Genomic DNA, 21,998 nt, shown 5'->3' on the forward strand with positions numbered 1-21,998 from the left:
TTTTAATAGAAGTACATTAAAAGTGTGTTGGAGTATTAATAAAATAACCTGATATTCTGGAAAATCCGCCATCCCGGCACCAGCAGAGTTCGAGCGCGCTGGATTGACAGAGCTTTGTGCTGCGGCTGGCAGGGGACAGACCAGGCAGCTGAAGATGCAGCCAGCCACCTCCCGAAGGAGAGGTGCACTGTGGTGGAAGTGATCCTGAGCAGGGAACTGGTGAGATTCCAGGTGCTACAAGTGATGGGAGGGGTTGGGGAGGAAGAGAGGTGGCTGACAACACAGCAGACTGCCAGTCCACCCAGCGATCCTGCGCTGAGTCTCGGAGTGATCCCATCTGTCTCACTCCCCACACCCTCTCCTGCCACCCACCTACACAGGGGGCCGATTAACCAATCAGCCACCAGGCCTTTGTGACGTGGGAGGGAACAGGAGCACTGCTGTGCGACAGCAGCACTACCTGGGGTGTCGTGGGGCTGCATTTCCATGGGGGCACGGCCAAGCACACGGGTATAAAACCACAAGACATCCAAGGAGCTGTGTGGAGGGGCCTTGGATACATCTGTAAATGCCACCTCACTGCTGCACCGGCTCAGGCACTGCACCCTGTCACTCACCTAACTCACAGCCTCTGCCTGTGCGATGGATATTCACAATCAGAATACGGTACGGTAGCATAGCAGTTAGCGCGACACTATTACAGCGCCAGCGATCAGGGTTCGATTCCCACCGCTGTCTGTAAGGAGTTTGTACGTTCTCCCGTGTCTGCGTGGGTTTCCTCTGGGTGCTCCGGTTTCCTCCCACATTGCAAAGACGTACGGGTAGGTTAATTTGGGTTTAAAATGGGTGTCACGGACTCGTTGGGCCGGAAGGGCCTGTTACCACGCTGTAAGTAAAATTTTTTTAAAAATTTAAAAGAATCAGCTTTACTATCACTGACTGAAATGACGTGAAGTTTGTTGTCTTGCAGCAGCAGTACAGTGCAAAGACACAACATTACTATAAATTACAAAGTAAATAAATAGTGCAAAAGAAAGGAACAACGAGGTGGTGCTCATGGGTTCCTGGACCGTTCAGAAATCCGATGGCCCAGGAGGTTTATTGCTAACCTGAACATTTCAGCACAGCAGAAACTGTCCAAGGTTCATAAAGCTTCTTGTTAAATAGTTTAAATTCCTAACTAGTGCGCTTTGCTCATCCTCTTGACCTGATGAAGAGAAACGATGCTGTCCACGTTGACCCAACTAGGACTACCCTAATCAGGAGAAAAACATTGCCCATTTTAACCCGATCAAGGTGCTCCGTCCACCTGACCAGATCAGTGCAGTTAAGATTAAGGTACCTTTATTAGTCTCATGTACATCGAAACACACAGTGAGACGCTCGCAGATCAGCTTGTTACTACATGATTGGTTGCAAAACATTATCAATATCAGAAGGCAGCACGGGTTGTGAGGAGTTACAAAGGTGATGAAATAGAATCCACTCCTCAGCCCCGTCCCGAGAAGGATCTTTTCCCAGACCCATCTTTCTGTGACAGATGATTTGTTCTCATTGGTATATTTTTATAGTTTGTAAGAATTGTATTTTGGAAATCCTTTGTAGAATTACAATCTGTGAAAGAATTTACTCCTCAAAATAAAATGTGCTCTCTTTAAAATAAAATAACAGTGTTTAAGCTGCTTATTCAGCTGGAAGTATCTCCTCCTTGGTGAGACCCACCTGCTGGAAACAGTGATTATTGACAGCTAAACCCCTTCAGAAAAGAGACTAAAGTAGTTATGTAAATTAATCTTTGAAATATAAGTAATACATTAAGTACAATCTCCTTAAGGTGAGGGTACTAGTAGATACTTGTAACTGATAAGATTTAAGGTCTTGACTTAAGTTTAGGAGTGTAGAACGGGTACACTCAATAGCATCAGCATGACTCAAATCCACCTCGCCACCAGTCCCACTCTCCTCCTACACTCTTCTGTCCACCCACTGCAGCCACATCAGACAGCTGGGCTGGCACACACTTTGTTGCTCCAGTATCTGCAGTCTCGTGTCCCCCTCCTCTCTCACCCCTCAACACCACACCGCAGGTGTCCGGTGGACTTTCCTCTACCTTCGTGCCCTCCTCCATTCAGGTACACAAGGAATGTACAATGGCCAGGGACAAGGGAGTACAGATGAAGACAACTTCAGTCGATGCCACTCCCAGTGCCAGCCCAGACACTGGCACTGTGTGGATTACAGTGGCCCACACGGAGACACTGGTGACCTGGATGGTAGAGCTGGCAGCTCACTGGGGGATGAAGCTGCACAGAGGGCTACGTGGGTATACACAACGAAATCCTGCTCCACTGGAGGCTGCAAACAGGGCTTGAAGCCCAAACCTGCCATTGAGAGCTGTGGGTAACTGCATTATCTCACTTAAAGCACCAGCCACAGTGGATAATCAGGGGCTGAGCTGGTTCCAGTGGAAGTCCAGACCGAAGTCTGTACATCCAGACAGAAGTCTGTAGCCTCAGTCTGTACGTCCAGACTGTGGGGTCGGTCCCTACGTCCAGACTGGGGGGTCAGTCCCTACGTCCAGTTGGCAGGGTCGTTCTGTACGTCCAGTCGGCAGGGTCAGTCCGTATGTCCAGATGGTAGGGTCAGTCTGCACGTCCAGTCGGCAGGGTCAGTCCCTACATCCAGTCGGCAGGGTCGGTCCATACGTCCAGATGGCAGGGTCAGTCCATACACCCAGACGGCAGGGTCGGTCCCTACGTCCAGACGGCAGGGTCAGCCCGTACGTCCAGACGGCAGGGTCAGCCCGTACATCCAGACGGCAGGGTCAGCCCAGCCTCCTGCCGACAGGAGGCCAAAGCAAGGAACTTAAGGCAGAAGGAGGTGGATACTCAGTACCTGGGGAGAGAGAAACAGAATGTTTCAAGTTGCAGGCCTTTCATCAGCATCCAGCATAGGCAGGGAAAGCTGTCGTGGGAAATGAAGAATCAGCTGCCATTGCTCCCGTCTCATCTGACGCAATAAATGGGGGAAATAGAGGGAAACTGGGAGGAGCTTCAAGTAATTACAACTCTGAAGAGAAAGGACCTGAGAAAGTTCAGAGACTAAAGGTTGACAGATCCCTGTGTCTGATGGCTCCCATCCCAGGGTCTCAATCATTGGTGGCAGAGACAAAACAGTCTGCTGCCGGGGTGGTGAGGAAGCAGGCACGATAGTGGTGTTCAAGAGGCTGTCAGACAGACACACCAGTACATGGGGAATGGAGGGATGTGGATCACGTGCAGGCAGAAGAGACTTAGTTTGGCATCATGCTCGGCACAGACATGGTGTGCCGAGGTGTTCCTGTGCTGGACTGTTCTATGGTCTAATGCAGCTGAAGAACAGGCCCTTGGACTCCATCATTAGGCATGACCTTGTCAGGCTTTTAGAAAATTAATGAAGCTAACAGGGGAAAACACAGGTGTATCTGTTTTTTCAAAAGGCACTTGATAAGGTTGTTACACAAAAATAAGGGCTCAGAGGGTGACCTGGGCACAGAGTCAACACTGGTTGAAGAACAAAATATGAGCAGGAAGGGAATGTCAGCAGATTTTCACTGTGGGACACAGACACAGAGAGATCTGACGCTGAAGGGCCTGTTTCCCTGCTGTGTGACTCTCTAATATTAAGAGTTGTAGCAGTGAAGTGAGCAGATGGTGGCAGCCACTGGACTGAATGGCCTCTCCTACAAAGCCCTGGTTCTGATTGCTGCATCATACAGACGTGCAGGTCTGCGGCCTGCCCCCTCACCCTCGTTATCTCTGCCATCAGTCGTGGATTCTGTAACAGGCCTCTGGTGGAAACGCTGCGCAAGATACCAGCAGTTTGACCTCAGCTATCTGTTGCTGCCTGTTTACAAAATACAGGACCAAGTGGGAGGCTGTGGGAAAGTTCTTCTCTGTGACAGCCAGTTCACCCCCTCCGTCCCGGTCCCCACCCTCACGTCAACAGCAGTCTCTGGGCAACAAATGGCCCAACAACAGGCAGGGACATTACACTATGGGCACACTGGGTGCTCCCATAGGAGGAGGTGGGGGGGGGGGGTAGGAGAGTTGGGGGGGAGGGGGGAGGAGGGAGGAAGGTGGGGACAGGAGGGTGGAGGTGGAGGGGTGGGGGAGGCGGGGTGGAGGAGGAGGAAGATGGGGGAGTCGGGTGGTAGGGAGGCAGGTGGGGTGGGGTTGGAGTGGGTGGGGAGTGGGGGGGAGGGGAAGTGGGTGCGGAGTGGGGGAGGGGAGGTGGGAGTGTGGGGGGTGGAGGCGGGTGGGGGTGGGGGGTTGGAGTGGGTGGGGGAGGCGAGAGAACGGTCCTACCCGAGGCTTCCATCAGACAGCTAGGGGCACTGATGTCGGAGACAGCGCACACCCCCAGCCAACTCACACCGCTCGGTGCACAGAGATATCCCAGGCCAACGTATAGCAAGATCCCAGTCAAATTTCCAGTAACAACAGAGGCCATTCTGTCCTTCACAACCCCGACTATAAAACGAGTTAAAGACCCCTGACACTGTGCCAGGCACTGTGACCCCTGACCCCATGCTAGGTGCCGTGACCCCTGACCCTGTGGCAGGTGCCATGACCCCTGACTCAGGTGTTGATCACACTCGCCAATGGTCCCTGCCTCCGGCACCTGTCGAGCAAGATCCCGGAACCTCGCCACACAGCATTCAACTCTCATTCCTTACAGGAATTTGCTGCAATTTGATCTCACTGCCTGTGGGTCAGTACCAGTTGTTCTTCCCAGAGCTCCCACAGTGTGACCCTCCCTCAGTACCACCCATCCCACAGTGAGACCCTCCCCCCATATCAAGGGTAGTTTTAGGATGATAGTTCCTTTGGCTAGATTAGGGGTCAGCCAGTTAGGACGAAGAGAAATGTGTTCATGCAGGAGCTGGTGAATCCATGGGATTCCCTGCCGGGAGGGCTGTGGACATTCGGCCAGAGGTTGATGGGTTTGTGGATAGAAGAGGAAGTGAGGGACATGGGGATAGTGTTGGAACACAGCGCTGAGGGAGATCAGCCGTGATGTCAAGTGGTGGAGCAGCTGAGGGGCCGAATGGCCTCCTCCTGCTTCTGTTTGTTCTGACACTGGTCCCTCACACGTGTCAGTGTCTCGGTACCAGCCCTGTGTCTGCATTTTCACCAGTAACGACCGCATTCTCTGTACATTACAATGCCTCTGCGTACCTAAGCAACATTTCCCTGGTTCCATCCAACAATGCCGCTTCTCTTTCCCTTCTGCAGATTGGACGACTGGCTTTCTACCCCACTGACTGTCCATAAACGGTGGTGGTGCTGATCCCAATCCCGCTGGTACACAGTCTCTGTGCTTCAACAGTGGATGATAAACCTTCTCCCCCACTCTCTGCCCCCTACCCTTCCCCCAGTCACATCCCCGACCGTGGGCTGGGAAAGGAACAGTGGGATGGGAATCGGGGTGAGGCGTGGGAGCTGGCTGGCCTCTTTCTGTGCTCTTTTTAAGGGGTCTGCTGGTGTTTGGGCTGCAGACACTGCAGGTTCTGCAGCTGTACAGCACAGCCGGAGGAGCCAGGGCCCCACCTGGTGGCCGGGTGAACCACTGCAGGAGCTGAGCCATGGCTGAACCAGCAGCTCAGCTATGGGACACGGTTCCTGGCCGCAGCATCCCGGGAACCGGGGAGCAGTAGAACAGGATCCCCCTGTAACCGATGCTCTGGTGCAGTGGAGAGAATGGGAAGGGGGTAGGAGGGTGGGGGCAGTTGTTGCTCCGGTTCCACTTTGACCTCCCTTCACTCCGTACACAAACCCCAACTCTGCCATCCCTGACCCTCACTCTCCGACAGCTTCCTACCACACACACTGCTCCTGCTTCCACCTGGACACACCGGAGGGAGGTGTTAGATGGGGCAATCTGACAACATCACCTACACCCTATTCCACATTTCATTTTTCCAGAATTTTGTTCAGCAGCAATTTCAAGAATCAGACAGCCACAGTGAGATTTGAAGTCTCACTGTCTGGACTTTTGGTCTCGGACCCGAGTCTGCTGGAGAATGAGGGCACAGAACTGGCACCTGCCACTAGAGGGCAGCAGAACGTCACAGGACACACAGCACTGAGGTCAGCTCAGGGACTTCCTAGATCCACGGACACCGGGAATCTGGAACATCCTGGATCCATGGACACCGGGAATCTGGAGCATCCTAGATCCACGGACACCGGGAATCTGGAACATCCTGGATCCATGGACACCGGGAATCTGGAGCATCCTGGATCCAGGGACACTGGGAATCTGGAACATCCTGGATCCACGGACACCAGGAATCTGGAACATCCTGGATCCAGGGGCACTGGGAATCTGCAGCATCCTGGATCCAGGGACACCGGGAATCTGGAGCATCCTGGATCCAGGGACACCGGGAATCTGGAACATCCTGGATCCATGGACACCGGGAATCTGGAGCATCCTGGATCCAGGGACACCGGGAATCTGGAACATCCTGGATCCACGGACACCAGGAATCTGGAACATCCTGGATCCAGGGGCACTGGGAATCTGCAGCATCCTGGATCCAGGGACACTGGGAATCTGGAGCATCCTGGATCCAGGGACACCGGGAATCTGGAACATCCTGGATCCACGGACACCAGGAATCTGTAGCATCCTGGATCCAGGGGCACTGGGAATCTGCAGCATCCTGGATCCAGGGACACTAGGAATCTGCAGCATCCTGGATCCAGGGACACCGGGAATCTGGAACATCCTGGATCCACGGACACCAGGAATCTGGAACATCCTGGATCCAGGGGCACCGGGAATCTGGAACATCCTGGATCCAGGGGCACTGGGAATCTGGAACATCTTGGATCCACACACACCAGGAATCTGTAGCATCCTGGATCCAGGGACACCGGGAACCACAGCCACTTGGATTTTGGGAGCTGCTCTAACAAGGCCAGTGGCTCAATACTTTTCCCAGCCGTGGCTGTCAAACATAACTTGAATGAACGGCAAGGTGAGAATGGGTGTGGGTAATGAGGTAGGTTTTCCTGTGTAAGAGAAGGAACGGTGCAGAGGTTTGGGAATCAGCTGCCACAGTTTCAGACCCTGGGCCTGTGGCAGCTAATGGTTGACTGAAGGATTCATGGGAGATCAAGTGGCAGAACTGTGGAGAGTTTGGAGGGTCAGAGGGGTCAGAGGAAGTTACAGGGGTCGGGAGAGGTCACGCTGAAGGTCTCTCAACAGACCAGTCACACAATGAATGGGCTTGAGGGGATATCTCCATCACTATGGTGACCAGAAAAATGGGCTGCGGGAGGTTTTGGGCCCAACTACCCCCCAAACATTTCAGAAACTTCCACAGGATGGGAAGGGGTGGGAAGAAAGAGCAGCGGGAGCCTCCTTATAACATTGCATCCTTACACTGACGACAATAACATGATAACTGCTCACAGCTTCTCCGAAAGTGCAGGACTCCCTCAGGACTGTCCCTCCAACAGCGGAGCTCCCTCAGGACTGTCCCTCCAACAGCGGAGCTCCCTCAGGACTGTCCAACAGCGGAGCTCCCTCAGGACTGTCCCTCCAACAGCGGAGCTCCCTCAGGACTGTCCCTCCAACAGCGGAGCTCCCTCAGGACTGTCCCTCCAACAGCGGAGCTCCCTCAGGGCTGTCCCTCCAACAACAGAGCTCCCTCAGGGCTGTCCCTCCAACAACAGAGCTCCCTCAGGACTGTCCCTCCAACAGCGGAGCTCCCTCAGGACTGTCCCTCCAACAGCAGAGAGCTCCCTCAGGGCTGGTGTATCCTGATAGGATTAGAGAAAAACTAATCCCTCAGACGGCTCAGGGTTCAGTAGCATGAATGTTAAGTTACCGGTCCAGTGGCCAGACTTCTAGCCCACTAAACCTGTGACAAAGGTTCAAATCCCACTCTGGGAATTTAAATTCAAATTACGAAATAAATTTGGTTTCAAAAAGGCTGGTATGAATAAAATTAAACATGTAACTACTGGATTGACTTAAAAAACATCTGGTTCAGGCATGTCTTGGGAGGACATCTGCTTTCCTGTTTCTGATGAGGGGTTGTTGACTTGTAAGTTGCCTGTTTCCCTCTCCACAGATGCTGCCTGACCTGCAGGATAGATCTAAGATTTTCTGGTTTTATTTCCTATTTCCAGCACTTGCAGCTTTTTGGTTTTTGATCTATGATCCCTAACTGGTCTGGCCAAGATCTGACTTCAGATCTCTCAGAAGTGTTTTGTTCTACAGCACCTCCTCACTTCAGGGGTAGTTAGGGATGGATCCCCCAGGATCCTTGACCTGACAGTTTCTCTCCCTGAAATGCTGCCTGACCTGCTGAGTGGTTCCAACATCTGCAGATCTTTGCTCTTATTTCTTCCCAGGACATTGGGTGATTGCCTGCAGGTCCTGGAAACCAACTGTTTTAGCAGTTTGCTCTTGGGTTGCAGTGATACTGACTGCCCAGTCCCAGTTTCCTGAGGTCAATGAGTGAATGACCGGAGTCACAAGTACAGCAGACCTTGGATGGGGCAGAAAGTTCTCTTCCCTGAAGGATCTCAGTTGCCCAATTGGGTCTGTGTGACAGTCCTGCAGTTGCCTCTGGCTCCAGCCCATAGCTGCTGAGGTAGTTCCCAAGTCCATGGGTGGGGAAGGCGGCACAAGACACACTTGCCTTAATAGCACAAGACATAAAATATCAGAGCTGGGACGTTCTGTTGGAACTTTACAAAACATTGATTAAACTGCACATGGAGCACTGTGTGCAGTTCTGGTCACCCCACTGCAGGAAGGATATGATTACACTGGGGAGGGTGCAGAGAAGGCTCACCAGGGAGTTGCCTGCATTGGAGGACTTTATCATAGAATCATAGAACAGTACAGCACAATACAGGCCCTTCGGCCCACAACGTTGTGCCGACCTTTAAAACTCACCTAAGACTATCTAACCCCTTCCTCCCACATATCCCTCTATTCTAAATTCCTCCATATGCTTATCTAGCAATCTCTTGAATTTGACCAATGTACCTGCCTCCACCACCTCCCCAGGCAGCGCATTCCACACCCCAACCACTCTCTGGGTAAAAAACCTTCCTCTGATATCTCCCTTGAACTTCCCACCCATCACTTTAAAGCCATGCCCTCTTGTATTAAGCATTGGTGCCCTGAGAAAGAGGCACTGGCTGTCCACTCTATCTATTCCTCTTAATATTTTATACACCTCTATCATGTCTCCCCTCATCCTCCTTCTCTCCAAAGAGTAAAGCCCCAGCTCATAATCCTCATAAGTCTCTCCTCATAATCCATACTCTCTAAACCAGGCAGCATTCTGGTAAATCTCCTCTGCACCCTTTCCAATGCTTCCACATCCTTTCTAATAATGAGGAGACCAGAACTGGACACAGTAAGTGTGGTCTAACCAGAATTTTGTAGAGTTGCATCATTACCTCGCGGCTCTTAAACTTGATCCCACGACTTATGAAAGCTAACATCCCATAAGCTTTCTTAACTACCCTATCCACCCGTGAGGCAACTTTCAGTGATCTATGGATATGAACCCCCAGATCCCTCTGCTCCTCCACACTGCCCAGAATCCTGCCATTAACTTTGTACTCTGCCTTGGAGTTTGTCCTTCCAAAGTGTACCACCTCACACTTCTCCGGATTGAACTCCATCTGCCACTTGTCAGCCCAGCTCTGCATCCTATCAATATCCCTCTGCAATCTTCGACAGCCCTCCACACTATCCACAGCACCACCACTTTAGTTATAGGAGACATTGGATAGGCTGGGATTGGCTGGAGTGAAGGAGCCTGAAGGGTGACCTGATAGAGGTGTATAAAATTATAAGATGCAAAGATGCCAGAATCTCTTCCACATGGTAGGGGTATCAAATACAAGGGGGCATACGTTGAAGGTGAGAGGAAGGAGGTTTAAAGCGAATTTGAGGGGTATGTTGTTTTTACACACAGAGAGTGGTTGAAATCTGGAACTTGCTGCCGGAGGAGGTAGAATCAGATACATTTACTTTGTTTACAGACATTTATGCAGGAATTTAAATAGGCAAAGCAAGGAAGGAGATGGACCTAATGCAGGCAAATGGGATTAGTTTAGATGGGGAAACAGATTGGCACGGATGAGCTGGGCCAACACGTTTCCGTGCAGTGTGACTATGACTGATCCAATGTGGTTGTTTACTACAAGAGGATTTGAGTACAAGAGTAGAGATGGCTTTCTCCAATTACGTCGGCCCTGGTGAGACTGCACTGTGTGTAGGTCTGATCTCCCTACCAAGGGAAGGGTACAGATGAAATAGAGGGAATGCAGCGGAGGGTGGCGAGATTAATTCCTGGGATGGCGGCGAGATTAATTCCTGGGACGGCAAGTTTATTCTGTGAAGAGTGGTTACTGAAATATAGAAACTCCTTAAGGGGCTTGATGGTGTCAGGGCAGAGTTGGCCTTTCCCATGGCTGGGGTGTCACCAACCTGGGGTCACAGTCTCAAAATAAGGGGTTGGACATTCACGACTGAAATGAGAGAGTGGGAGCCTTTGAAATTCTCCACCCAAGCAGCTTGGTCATTGAGTATATATTGACAGATATCAGGAGAATTGATGGTTTTGGGGCTGGTGCAGGGAAGTGGTGCTGAGGTAAAAGATCAGCCATGACCACAAGATCTCTTTGAATTGTGAAGCAGGCTCGATGGGCTGAATGTCCTCCTCCTGCTCGTACAGTGGTGCAGGTTCCCCAGTGTTCCAAGGTCATTGGTTACCACTCGGTCAATATCACTGGAACCAACGATCACATTTCTACTTCTGGGCTGTGACCGTACACAAGCAGTCTGCTACACATACTGCATCACAGCAGCTCATCATTCTCACATTTCCCCATGACATGGGAGGAGGCCATTTGGCCCATGGAAACTGTACTGGCTCTCAGAGCAATCCTATCAATCCCATTCCCCTAACCACAACAAAGTTCTTCACTGGCTGTGAAGCATGCTGGCACATTCCAAGGTAAGGAAATGGAGACACCAGAGACTGCAGATGCTGGAATCTGGAGCAACAAACAATCTGCTGGAGGAACTCAGTGGTCGAGCAGCATCTGTGGGAGGAGAGAGAGGACCGCATGCAGCGTTTCGACTCGAAAGGTCGACGGTTCCTTTCCTCCCACAGATGCTGCTCGACCCGCTGAGTTCCTCCAGCAGATTGATAAGTGCTGAGAAATGGTGTGCGAGAAAGCCAGACATAACTCTGCTAATGGAGATGGAATGGAACTCAATGCAAGGATGTGGAGGAGGAGAAATGGAGCCAAGATGGTGAAAGTACTCACAACACTACCGTGGAGCATTCTGACGAGTTACAGAATTAGGGATATGACAGAACGGGTGGTGACCACCCATCCCTTGAGGGCTAAGCTCAATAGGAGCACCCTCACCTCAGCATCAGGTAATATGATGTAGATTCACAGATTCCATGGTACAGTCTCACACCTCAATGTAAAACACAGTGCTGCACTGTGGGAGGGGTGGTATTGAGGGAGAGGTGGTACTGAGGGAGGGTTGGTACTGAGGAAGCATCACACTGTGGGAGGGAAGTACTGAGGGAGGGTCACACTGTGGGAGGGGCAATACTGAGGGAGTGTCAGTACTGTCACACTGTGAGAGGGGTGGTACTGAGGGAGGGTCTCACTGTGGGAGGGGCAGTACTGAGGGAGTGTCGCTACTGTCACACTGTGAGAGGGGTGGTACTGAGGGAGCATCACACTGTGGGAGGGGCAGTACTGAGGGAGGGTCACACTGTGGGAGGGGCAGTACTGAGGGAGGGTCACACTGTGGGAGGGGCAGTACTGAGGGAGTGTCGCTACTGTCACACTGTGAAAGGGGTGGTACTGAGGGAGGGTCTCACTGTGGGAGGGGCAGTACTGAGGGAGGGTCACACTGTGGGAGGGGCAGTACTGAGGGAGTGTCGCTACTGTCACACTGTGGGAGGGGTGGTACTGAGGGAGGGTCTCACTGTGGGAGGGGCAGTACTGAGGGAGTGTCACACTGTGGGAGGGGCAGTACTGAGGGAGTGTCGCTACTGTCACACTGTGAGAGGGGTGGTACTGAGGGAGGGTCTCACTGTGGGAGGGGCAGTACTGAGGGAGGGTCACACTGTGGGAGGGGCAGTACTGAGGGAGTGTCGCTACTGTCACACTGTGGGAGGGGCGGTACTGAGGGAGGGTCTCACTGTGGGAGGGGCGGTACTGAGGGAGGGTCACACCATGGGAGGGGTAGAATGAAGGGAGCACTGCATTGTTTTTAACTTCTTTCTGATTAGGTTTAAGGTGAGAGGGGAGAGATTTAATAGGAACGTGAGGGTCAACTTTTTCACCCAGAGACTGGTCAGTATATGGAACAAGCTGCCAGACGAAGTGGTTGAGGCAGGTACAATAACATTTAAAAGATACTTGGACAGGTACATGGATAGGAAAGGTTTAGAGGGATACAGGCCAAACACGGACAAATAGAACTAGCTTAGAGGGGAATCTTGGTCAGCATGGACAAGTTGGGCCGAAGGGCCTGTTTCTGTGCTGTATGACTCTATAATGAGAATTTAAACATGTCTCTGACTGCTCTGCCAGGTGGATACGAGTCAACGACACTGCAGAAATAGTTGTCACACGTCACCGTCAGTGAGACCTGGCTATGCACAAACTGGTTACCACTGATGCTCCAACAGTAACAGCACTTCTCACGTATTCATCCGGTGTATGGAAACCTTGGGGAACCCAAGGTCATAAAAGGTGGTACAGAAGCCAATCAGATCGTGGGTGATAAGTAAGGTATGTACACTTACACACCCAGCTTCACCCCTCTGCTCCATTACGTTTCTGAAGGAACTGAGCTCCAAATGGCCACTACCTAAAGCTAGAAAGCTGCAGATGCTGGAAATCTGAAATTAGAACTGAAAATGCTGGAAACACTCAGCAAGTCAGACAGCATCTGTGAAGAGAGAAACAGAGTTCATGTTTCAGGTCGATGACTTTTCACCAGTTCTAATTGAAAGGTTATTACCATGAAACATTGTTTCTCTCTGCACGGCTACTGCTTGACCAGCTGAGTTTTTCACCACACCGCGTGTGATGAACTTATATGGAATTACACCAAGTCTACAACCAAAACCAGCCAGTTTGCCTGACTGGTGTTCATACTCAATGCAAGCCTTCTCCATCCCTCTCCCCGCCCTTCTCCCTGACGCCTATCCCAACACCCCTTAAATGCTTTAAAACAATGTTCACTGTGTGGAAGCACATTCCACAGTCTCACTGAGCTTCCCCTGACCGACTTCTAGATATTTATGGCCCCAGGTCTGGCTCCACAAACTCTTCCCTCTTCGTCACTTCACCCTCCATCAGGAGGCCTCTCAGCCTCCTTTGCAAAATCCTTGCTGACAACAGGCACACTCTAATTCCCAGGGCTCAGGAGTCGGAGACCGACAGACATTGGGATGCTCTGCTGATTGACAATACAGACTGGAACCAAACGAGCACCACACTCAGCCAAAGCTCGCCAATTGACCAGTCATTCCACTGCCCCTACATGGCTTCTAAATACAACCCGTACTGGATAAAGAAATATATTATACATAGAAATACATAGCAAGGTATTAGTAACAGCAAGCGATTCCAGTGGAGATTTATTCCCAGACCACAGTCAGTGTGGATCAATAAAAACATCTCCTCCTCACTGACAATCAACACAGGCATACCTCAAGGATGCGTGCTTAGCCCACTGCTCTACTTCCTCAAGACACCTTCAAGAGGCACTGCCTCAAGAAGGCGGCATCCATCGCTAAGGACCTTCACCACCCGGGACATGCCCTCTTCTCGTTACTACCATCGGGGAGGAGGTACAGGAGCCTGAAGACCCACACACAACGATTCAGGAACAGCTTCTTCCCCTCCACCATCAAATTTCTGAATGGTCCATAAACACTACCTCATTATTCTTTTTTTTGCACTATTTGTTTTGTAATTTATAGTAATTTTTCTGTCTTTCCACTGTACTGCTGCTGTAAAACAGCAGATTTCATGTCATACAAATCAGTGATAATAAACCTGATTCTGATTGCTGTCTTGTTGGCTGGTGAAGAGGGAGCAGTCTTACCTGACTCATGCTGAGACGATGCTGCTGTTAGCAGGAGACTCCGACACATCCATCAGCAGCAGACGTCCCAGGCTCAGTGAGCCGGGGGCAGGCAGAACTCCACCGCCAAGTCCCCTCAAAAGCACAAATAATTGCTCAGTGCGATAACCACGTTTATCAGCCGAGGTTGAGCCAAGAGGCTTTGCTGTCCCTGTAACCGGCTGCTTTGTTGGGTGGTGTAACTAATGACCGATAAGGTCCCCATTTACTGAAGGGCAAGATGTGGTGCCCACACCACGGGACATCCATTAACGCACTCTCCTCCAGCAACGCTCCTGCAGCACACTGCAAATATTTGCAGACGGAGCCCTGAACAGCACACGGTGCAGAGTTATTTGGTCATGGGCCAACAAGGGACAAGCTGAAGGGTGCAGTCACCTTCACTAGCTGCTGATAGGAACTGACAGAGATGGAAGGTGCTGACTTGAAGGAGAATATGGTCTGAGGATGCATCATGCACCAGATCCACAGGTTAGAGCATGGGATCTGTGGGAGGGAACCCTTCAAAACAGGGTAAAGACAAGGGAAGCAAGCACAGGAAGGCTTCTCAGCCACACCCATCACCAGCCTCTCCAGCAGAAGAACATGAGATCAGAAATCAGATAATTAATCATTTAATTAGTTCGGCACAACATCGTGGGCTGAAGGGCCTGTTCCTGTGCTGTACTGTTCTATGTAGTATGCTCTACATCTGGAGTTGGCCATTCAGCCCCTCAAGTCTGCTCTGCCATTTAACAAGATTATGATTGATCTATCTCAGCACCACCCTCTTGATCTACACATAACAGTGTCTGTGCCGAACATGATGCCAAATTAAACCAAATCTCTTCTGCCTGCACATGATCCACATCTCTTCTGCCTGCACATTCATGTGTCTGTCTAACAGCCTGTCATATCTGCCTCCACCCCCACCCCTGGCAGCCCGTTCCAGGCACCCACTGCTCTCTGTGCAAAAAACTTGCCCTGCACATCTCCTTTAAACTTTCCCCCTCTCACCTTAAATGCATGCCTTTTAGTATTTGTACCCTGATAAAAAAATTTCTGACCATCTCTGCCTCTCACAATTTTATAAACTTCTATCAGGTCTCCCCTCAGCCTCCACCGCTCCAGAGCAAACAATCCAGGCAGCTTCCTGGTAAACCTCTTCTACATCCTTTCCAAAGCTTCTACACCTGTCCCATATTCCTTGATTTCTCCACTTTCAGAAACCTATTGGCCTCATCCCTGAATGCAATTAACGCCTGACCCTCTACAGCCCCCCAGGGTACAGAATCCCACAGATCCACCACCCCCGGATGAAGAAGTTTCTCCTCATCTCAATCCCGAGTGGCTGATCCCTTATTTTGAAACTGCCTATCTCTCAACTCCTCATCCTGGGGAAACGTTCTTCATTTCTACCCCCTGCAGCCCTCTAAGTGTTTTGTCTAACTCAATAAAGTCACCTCTCGATCTTGTGAACTCTGGAGAACAGAGGCCTAAACTCAACCTCACCACGTATGATAGTCCCGCCATCCCAGGGACCAGACTGCACAGTGTGTCTGTACTGCAGTGACAGCCAGCCGCCTGGCTGCAAAGGTCCCATTCCCCACCATCGCACCTACAGAGTTTCAGCTCATCCGGAACTCTGTTGATGCACCATGACCCACTTATCCCTGCCTTGCCCTGCGCGCCTGACATTGAACGTTGATTTCAATCTCTCTGGTCCTGGCCCTCTCTGTACCTCCTCCAGCCACAACAACCATCTGAAATCTCAAATCCTCCTGAGTGCCCCCTCATTCTCCTCATCTCAGACTCAGACATGGTAGTGTAGCAGTTAGTGTAACGCCATTACAGCATCAGTGACCCAGGCTCAATTCCCGCTGCTGTCCGTAAGGAGCTCGTACGTTCTCCCCGTGTCTGCGTGAGTTTCCTCCGGGTGCTCCGGTTTCCTCCCACATTCCAAAGACGTACGGGTTAGGAGCTGTGGGCATGCTATGTTGGCACTGGAAGAGTGGCGACACTTGCGGGCTGTCCCTAGCACATTCTCAGTAACGCAAAAAGATGCATTTCACTGTGTGTTTCGATGTACATGTGACTAATGAATAAATATCTTATATTATGATTCCATTAACTGCCCAAGCTCCACACCCAGCGATCATCACAAAACCCTCTCCTTGGAGTAGATTTTGGTGAGGGATGGATTTGGGAAAGGTAAGGGCAATGGTGATAATTAAGTAAACTGATTAAATTAAATAAGTATTTTAAAGCAGCACAGGGCATCTACAGAATGTGAGAGTTAATGGAAACTATTGGGATCCACTTGCAGTTCAAGGAGCTTTGTCTCAGAGCTGATGAACTGGAGCTCAAGATTCAGACACCACAGTCCATCAGGAAGGGGGAAAGTTACTGGATACTTTGCTGTGGGAAGCAGTCACACTCCTTAGATAAGGTACCGTGGAACTGGTCACTCAAGAGAGACAGGAAGGTTTGGCAATCAGTGAGACTGATATGGGGATCTGGATGGTACTGTTGCAGGACCTCAGCCCTTGTATTTGTCCAACAAGTCAGTGCAGACTTTGTGGACGAGAGCAGAGACTACAGGGTGGGTGAGCAAACTGACCACAGCACAATTACACAAGGGGTCATTCAAGTGGGTGAGAGACGAGCAGTGGTAACAGAGGACAGTATAGTTAGGGAGATAGATACCATTCTCTGCAGCTGCAAGCAGGAGCCTCTGAACTTGTGGGACCTGCCCAGAGCCAGGGTTAAAGATCTATTTGGGACTGGAGAGGAACTTGGAGTGGAAGAGGAAAGATCCGGTTGTGAAGGTCCATATTGGAATCACTGACATGGATGGGATGAAGGAGGTGGTTCTGCTGAAAGAGTACAGACAGCAAGAGGCCAGTTAAAAAGCAGAACTATGAATGTGACCATGTTTGGATTACTGGATGTAGGGGGCAGATAACATTGGTAGGAGCTGGTTTAGTGTAAATCAGGAAACCAAGGCAAACATAACAAGGGTAATGCGAGAATCACAGGGGACTTAAATCAACATAGAAATGGAGAGAGGTTGAAAGGTGTTGGTGTTCAGAGACACCAGAGTGCCCTTGTATATAAATCACAGCGACCTAACATGCAGTTACAATGAGCAATTAGTAATACAAACAGTATGTTAGCCTACATGCAAGAGGATTTGAGTACACAAGTAGAGTCAACTTGCTCCAGTTTTGTAGAGCTGTGATGAGATTGCATCAGGATTCCTGTGCACAGATCTGGTCTCCCTACTTAAGGAGTGCAGCAAAGGTAGACCAGATTGATTCCTTGGATGGCAGTTTGTCACTTGAGGAGAGATTAAGCAGACTGGATCTGTACACTCTGCATTTCAGAAGAGACTGGGTCGGTACTCTCTGGGTCAGTACAGTCTGATACAGACTGGGTCTGTACTCTCTGCAGTTCAGAAGAGACTGGGTCGGTACTCTCTGGGTCGGTACAGTCTGGTACAGACTGGGTCTGTACTCTCTGCAGTTCAGAAGAGACTGGGTCGGTACTCTCTGGGTCGGTACAGTCCGATACAGACTGGGTCTGTACTCTCTGCAGTTCAGACGAGACTGGGTTGGTACTCTCTGGGTCAGTACAGTCTGGTACAGACTGGGTCTGTACTCTCTGCAGTTTAGAAGAGACTGGGTCGGTACAGTCTGGTACAGACTGGGTCTGTACTCTCTGCAGTTCAGAAGAGACTGGGTCGGTACTCTCTGGGTCGGTACAGTCCGATACAGACTGGGTCTGTACTATCTGCAGTTCAGAAGAGACTGCGTCGGTACTCTCTGGGTCGGTACAGTCTGGTACAGACTGGGTCTGTACTCTCTGCAGTTCAGACGAGACTGGGTCGGTACTCTCTGGGTCGGTACTCTCTGGGTCAGTACAGTCTGGTACAGACTGGGTCTGTACTCTCTGCAGTTTAGAAGAGACTGGGTCGGTACAGTCTGGTACAGACTGGGTCTGTACTCTCTGCAGTTCAGAAGAGACTGGGTCGGTACTCTCTGGGTCGGTACAGTCCGATACAGACTGGGTCTGTACTCTCTGCAGTTCAGAAGAGACTGCGTCGGTACTCTCTGGGTCGGTACAGTCTGGTACAGACTGGGTCTGTACTCTCTGCAGTTTAGAAGAGACTGGGTCGGTACAGTCTGGTACAGACTGGGTCTGTACTCTCTGCAGTTCGGAAGAGACTGGGTCGGTACTCTCTGGGTCGGTACAGTCTGATACAGACTGGGTCTGTACTCTCTGCAGTTCAGAAGAGACTGCGTCGGTACTCTCTGGGTCGGTACAGTCTGGTACAGACTGGGTCTGTACTCTCTGCAGTTTAGAAGAGACTGGGTCGGTACAGTCTGGTACAGACTGGGTCTGTACTCTCTGCAGTTCAGAAGAGACTGGGTCGGTACTCTCTGGGTCAGTACAGTCTGGTACAGACTGGGTCTGTACTCTCTGCAGTTTAGAAGAGACTGGGTCGGTACAGTCTGGTACAGACTGGGTCTGTACTCTCTGCAGTTCGGAAGAGACTGGGTCGGTACTCTCTGGGTCGGTACAGTCTGATACAGACTGGGTCTGTACTCTCTGCAGTTCAGAAGAGACTGCGTCGGTACTCTCTGGGTCGGTACAGTCTGGTACAGACTGGGTCTGTACTCTCTGCAGTTTAGAAGAACAAGAGGTGATCTTATTGAATCACAGAAATTTCTTAAGAAGCTTGAAGTAGATGCAGAGCTAATGTTTCCCCTAGCTGTGCGTCTCAGCCAGGCATCACAGTCTCAAAACACAGGGCCAACTACTCAGGATACAGATGTGGGTGCGGAGACATTTCTTCACGATGGGGATGGTGAATGTTAGGAATTCTCTAACCCTAGAGGACCGTGGAGACTCGGTTGTTGAGAATGTTCAACAAAGAGATCAACTGAGTTTTAGACATTAGGGAATCAGGGGATAAGGAGTTGCTGCAGTTACTGAGGTAAGTGATCAGCCATGACCTTAGTGAATGGCAAAGCAGGCACGAGAGGACAAGTGGTCGATCCCTACTTCTAGCTCTTATGTTATCGTCTTAAACTAGACAGGACAAACCAAGTGAGCAGTAGCGGTGAGAAGGATGAATCCATGGAGTGTGCAGAGTTGGCTTCCTCGGGTAGGACGTGGAGGGAACAACTGGAGAACTATCTATTTTACACCTAGTAATGAGAAAAGGTCAGACAACGGAGACATGAGAGACTTCAGATACTGGAACCTGGAGCAACAATCACACTGCTGAATTTAATTCATTCTGAACCAAGGGTCTTAAATCTAGATAAAGCAACTATGAAGGCATGAGACAAGAATTGGGTTTGGTGGATTTGAGGTTATGAGAGTAAACAAGGTTGACAAATAACATATCTCTTCAAAGGTAAAAAGCAATAGGAAAAGTGGGCCAGCCACAGCTACCAACAATAGATGAAAGGGAAATCATATAACAGCACAAAGGAAAGCCATAAGGTTGAGGATTGGGACAAGTGCAGAATTCAGCAAAGGAGAATTGAGAGCAGGCTGGACAGAAATAGAAAAGCAGGCTGTTACAGTTTGTACAGATATGTAAAAGTGAAAAGATTACTTAAAAGTAACGTGCATCCCTTACAGTCTCATGGAGTGGAAAGTGTGTTAAGTGAATTTCTTTTGCTTCAGTGTTCACCAGGGAGAACATTGCAAATATTCTATTGATAACAGATGAGCTGGTTCAAACAGCATAGAAGAACTTGTAAAAATCCCAAACGTGAGGGAGAAGATTTTGGAAGAACTAATGGTGGATAAGTTGCCAGGTCCCGATGGTCTGTACCCAAGGGTCTTAAAGTGCTGCAGAGATAGCGGAGCCATTGATTAGAGTTTTTGAGAAGTCACAGAGTTCCATGAAGGTACCAATGGACTGGAAGGCAGCCAGTGAGACTCCCTTGTTCAAGAATGGAGGAAGACAAAAGGCTGGAAACTATAGGCCAGTTAATTTAATATTTTTGACAAGCTGCTGGAGTCAATAATCAAAGAGTTGGAATAAATGGGTCTTTTTCATGTTGGAAGGATGCAACTTGTGGAGTGTCCTGGGGATCAGTTCGTGGTCCTTCATTGTTTACTATTTACATTAATGAACCGGAGAAGGGAATGAAATGTAAAGTTTCCAAGTCTACCAATGACATAAACACAGGTGAAGGGTAGGTTGTGATGAGGACAATGTGACTCTGCAGTCAGGTTGAGTGGGTGAAAACCTGGCAAATGGAGCTTAATGTGGGAAAGTGTGAGTGTAAGCTGAATCAAAAAACAGATTATCTAAGTGGAGAGAGACTACAAATGAGTGAATTTCAGAGGGATCGAGGTATTCTAGTGCATGAATCACAAGAAGTTAGCAGCCAGGAGCAGCAAATGGTTACGAGGGCATATGGAATATTGGCCTTTATTGCAAAGGGGTTGGAGTTTAGAAATATGCAAGTTTTTTGCAATCACTGGTGCAACCAGTCATAGAATATTGCGCACAGTTTTGGTCCCCTTACCTATGAAAGGTTATAGTACAGTTGGAGGCAGTCCAAAGGAAATTCACCAGGCTAATTCCTAGGCTGACAAGATTGTCCTATCAAGAGAGGATAATCAAGTTGGGTCTGTATTCCTTGGAATTTAGAAGAATGAGAGGTGGCCTTATTCAAAGACAGAAGTCTTAAGGGAGATGCAAGAGACTGCAGATGCTGGAATCTGAAGCAAAAATTAAACTGCTGGAGAACACGATGGATCAGGCTGCATCTGTGGAGGCAGAGGGATAGTTGATGTTTTGACACTCCTGATGCAGGGTTTCGACCTGAAGAGTTGACCAACCCTTCGCCTCCACAGATGCTGCCTGACCTGCTGAGTTCAGTTTGTTTTTTACTCCAAGTCCTAAGCTTGGCAGGGTAGATGTTGAGACATTTCTATGAGAGGAAGGGTCTTGAACAAGGGGACATAGCCACAAGGAGACAGTTATTTAAAACTGAGGTGTGTACAAATTTCTTCTCACAGAGGATAGTGAATCTCTGGAATTCTCTGCCCCAGAGAGTTGTGGAGGCCGGATCATTAGAAGTATTTAAAGTGGAGGTAGATAAATTTTTGAAAGATCGGGGAATTGAGGGGTGTGGGGAACTGGCACAGAAGAGATGAGGCCTGGGGCAAATCAACCATGATCACACTGAATGGCAGGGCAGGCTTGAGGGGCCGAGTGGCCTCCTCCTGCTCCTATTTTCTTGTGATCTGATGTTCTTACACAGAAAGTCTCCCTGAAGTAGTGGTGGAATACAGGTCAGGAGCACAGGAGCTGAAAGAATTTAGCAATCGTTAAAGAATTAGGTTTGGACAAAGGTGATAAGTTCTCAGGACCTGTTGACCTACCGCCCTTGTCTATGAAGGAGGTGGAGATGGTGGACATACTGGCAGTCAGCCTCCAGAATACCATTGAGTCTAGGACAGCTGGCAGAGTTGAAGATGACAAATGTAACCCTAATACTTGAGGAGGGAGAAAAAAACTCGATCAGTTAGCATGACAGAAGTAGTGGGAAACTGCTGTAAGCTATTACTACAGAAGTGGATTGAGGGAAGAGGAAATCATGTCTGACAAATTTGTCAGTGGGTTTTGATCCTGTCATCTCCAGAGCAGACAACAATGAAACTGGATGAGGTGTGTTTGAACTTTCAGAAGGTCTTCAATAAGGTGCCACACAAGAGATCATTAAACAAAATTAGCACGGAGTATTGGGGAATGAGAAATGGTTAACAGACAG

General features: G+C 49.8%; 1 protein-coding gene across 9 annotated transcripts in view; it reads right to left on the minus strand.

The window, feature by feature from the left end:
* LOC127574678 (anion exchange protein 2-like) overlaps positions 1-21,998 on the minus strand; it is a 202,320-nt gene that overhangs the window by 74,282 nt on the left and 106,040 nt on the right. The window lies entirely within an intron of this gene.

The sequence above is a fragment of the Pristis pectinata genome, chromosome 9 (assembly GCF_009764475.1).
Source record: "Pristis pectinata isolate sPriPec2 chromosome 9, sPriPec2.1.pri, whole genome shotgun sequence".
Taxonomy (NCBI): Eukaryota; Metazoa; Chordata; class Chondrichthyes; order Rhinopristiformes; family Pristidae; genus Pristis; species Pristis pectinata.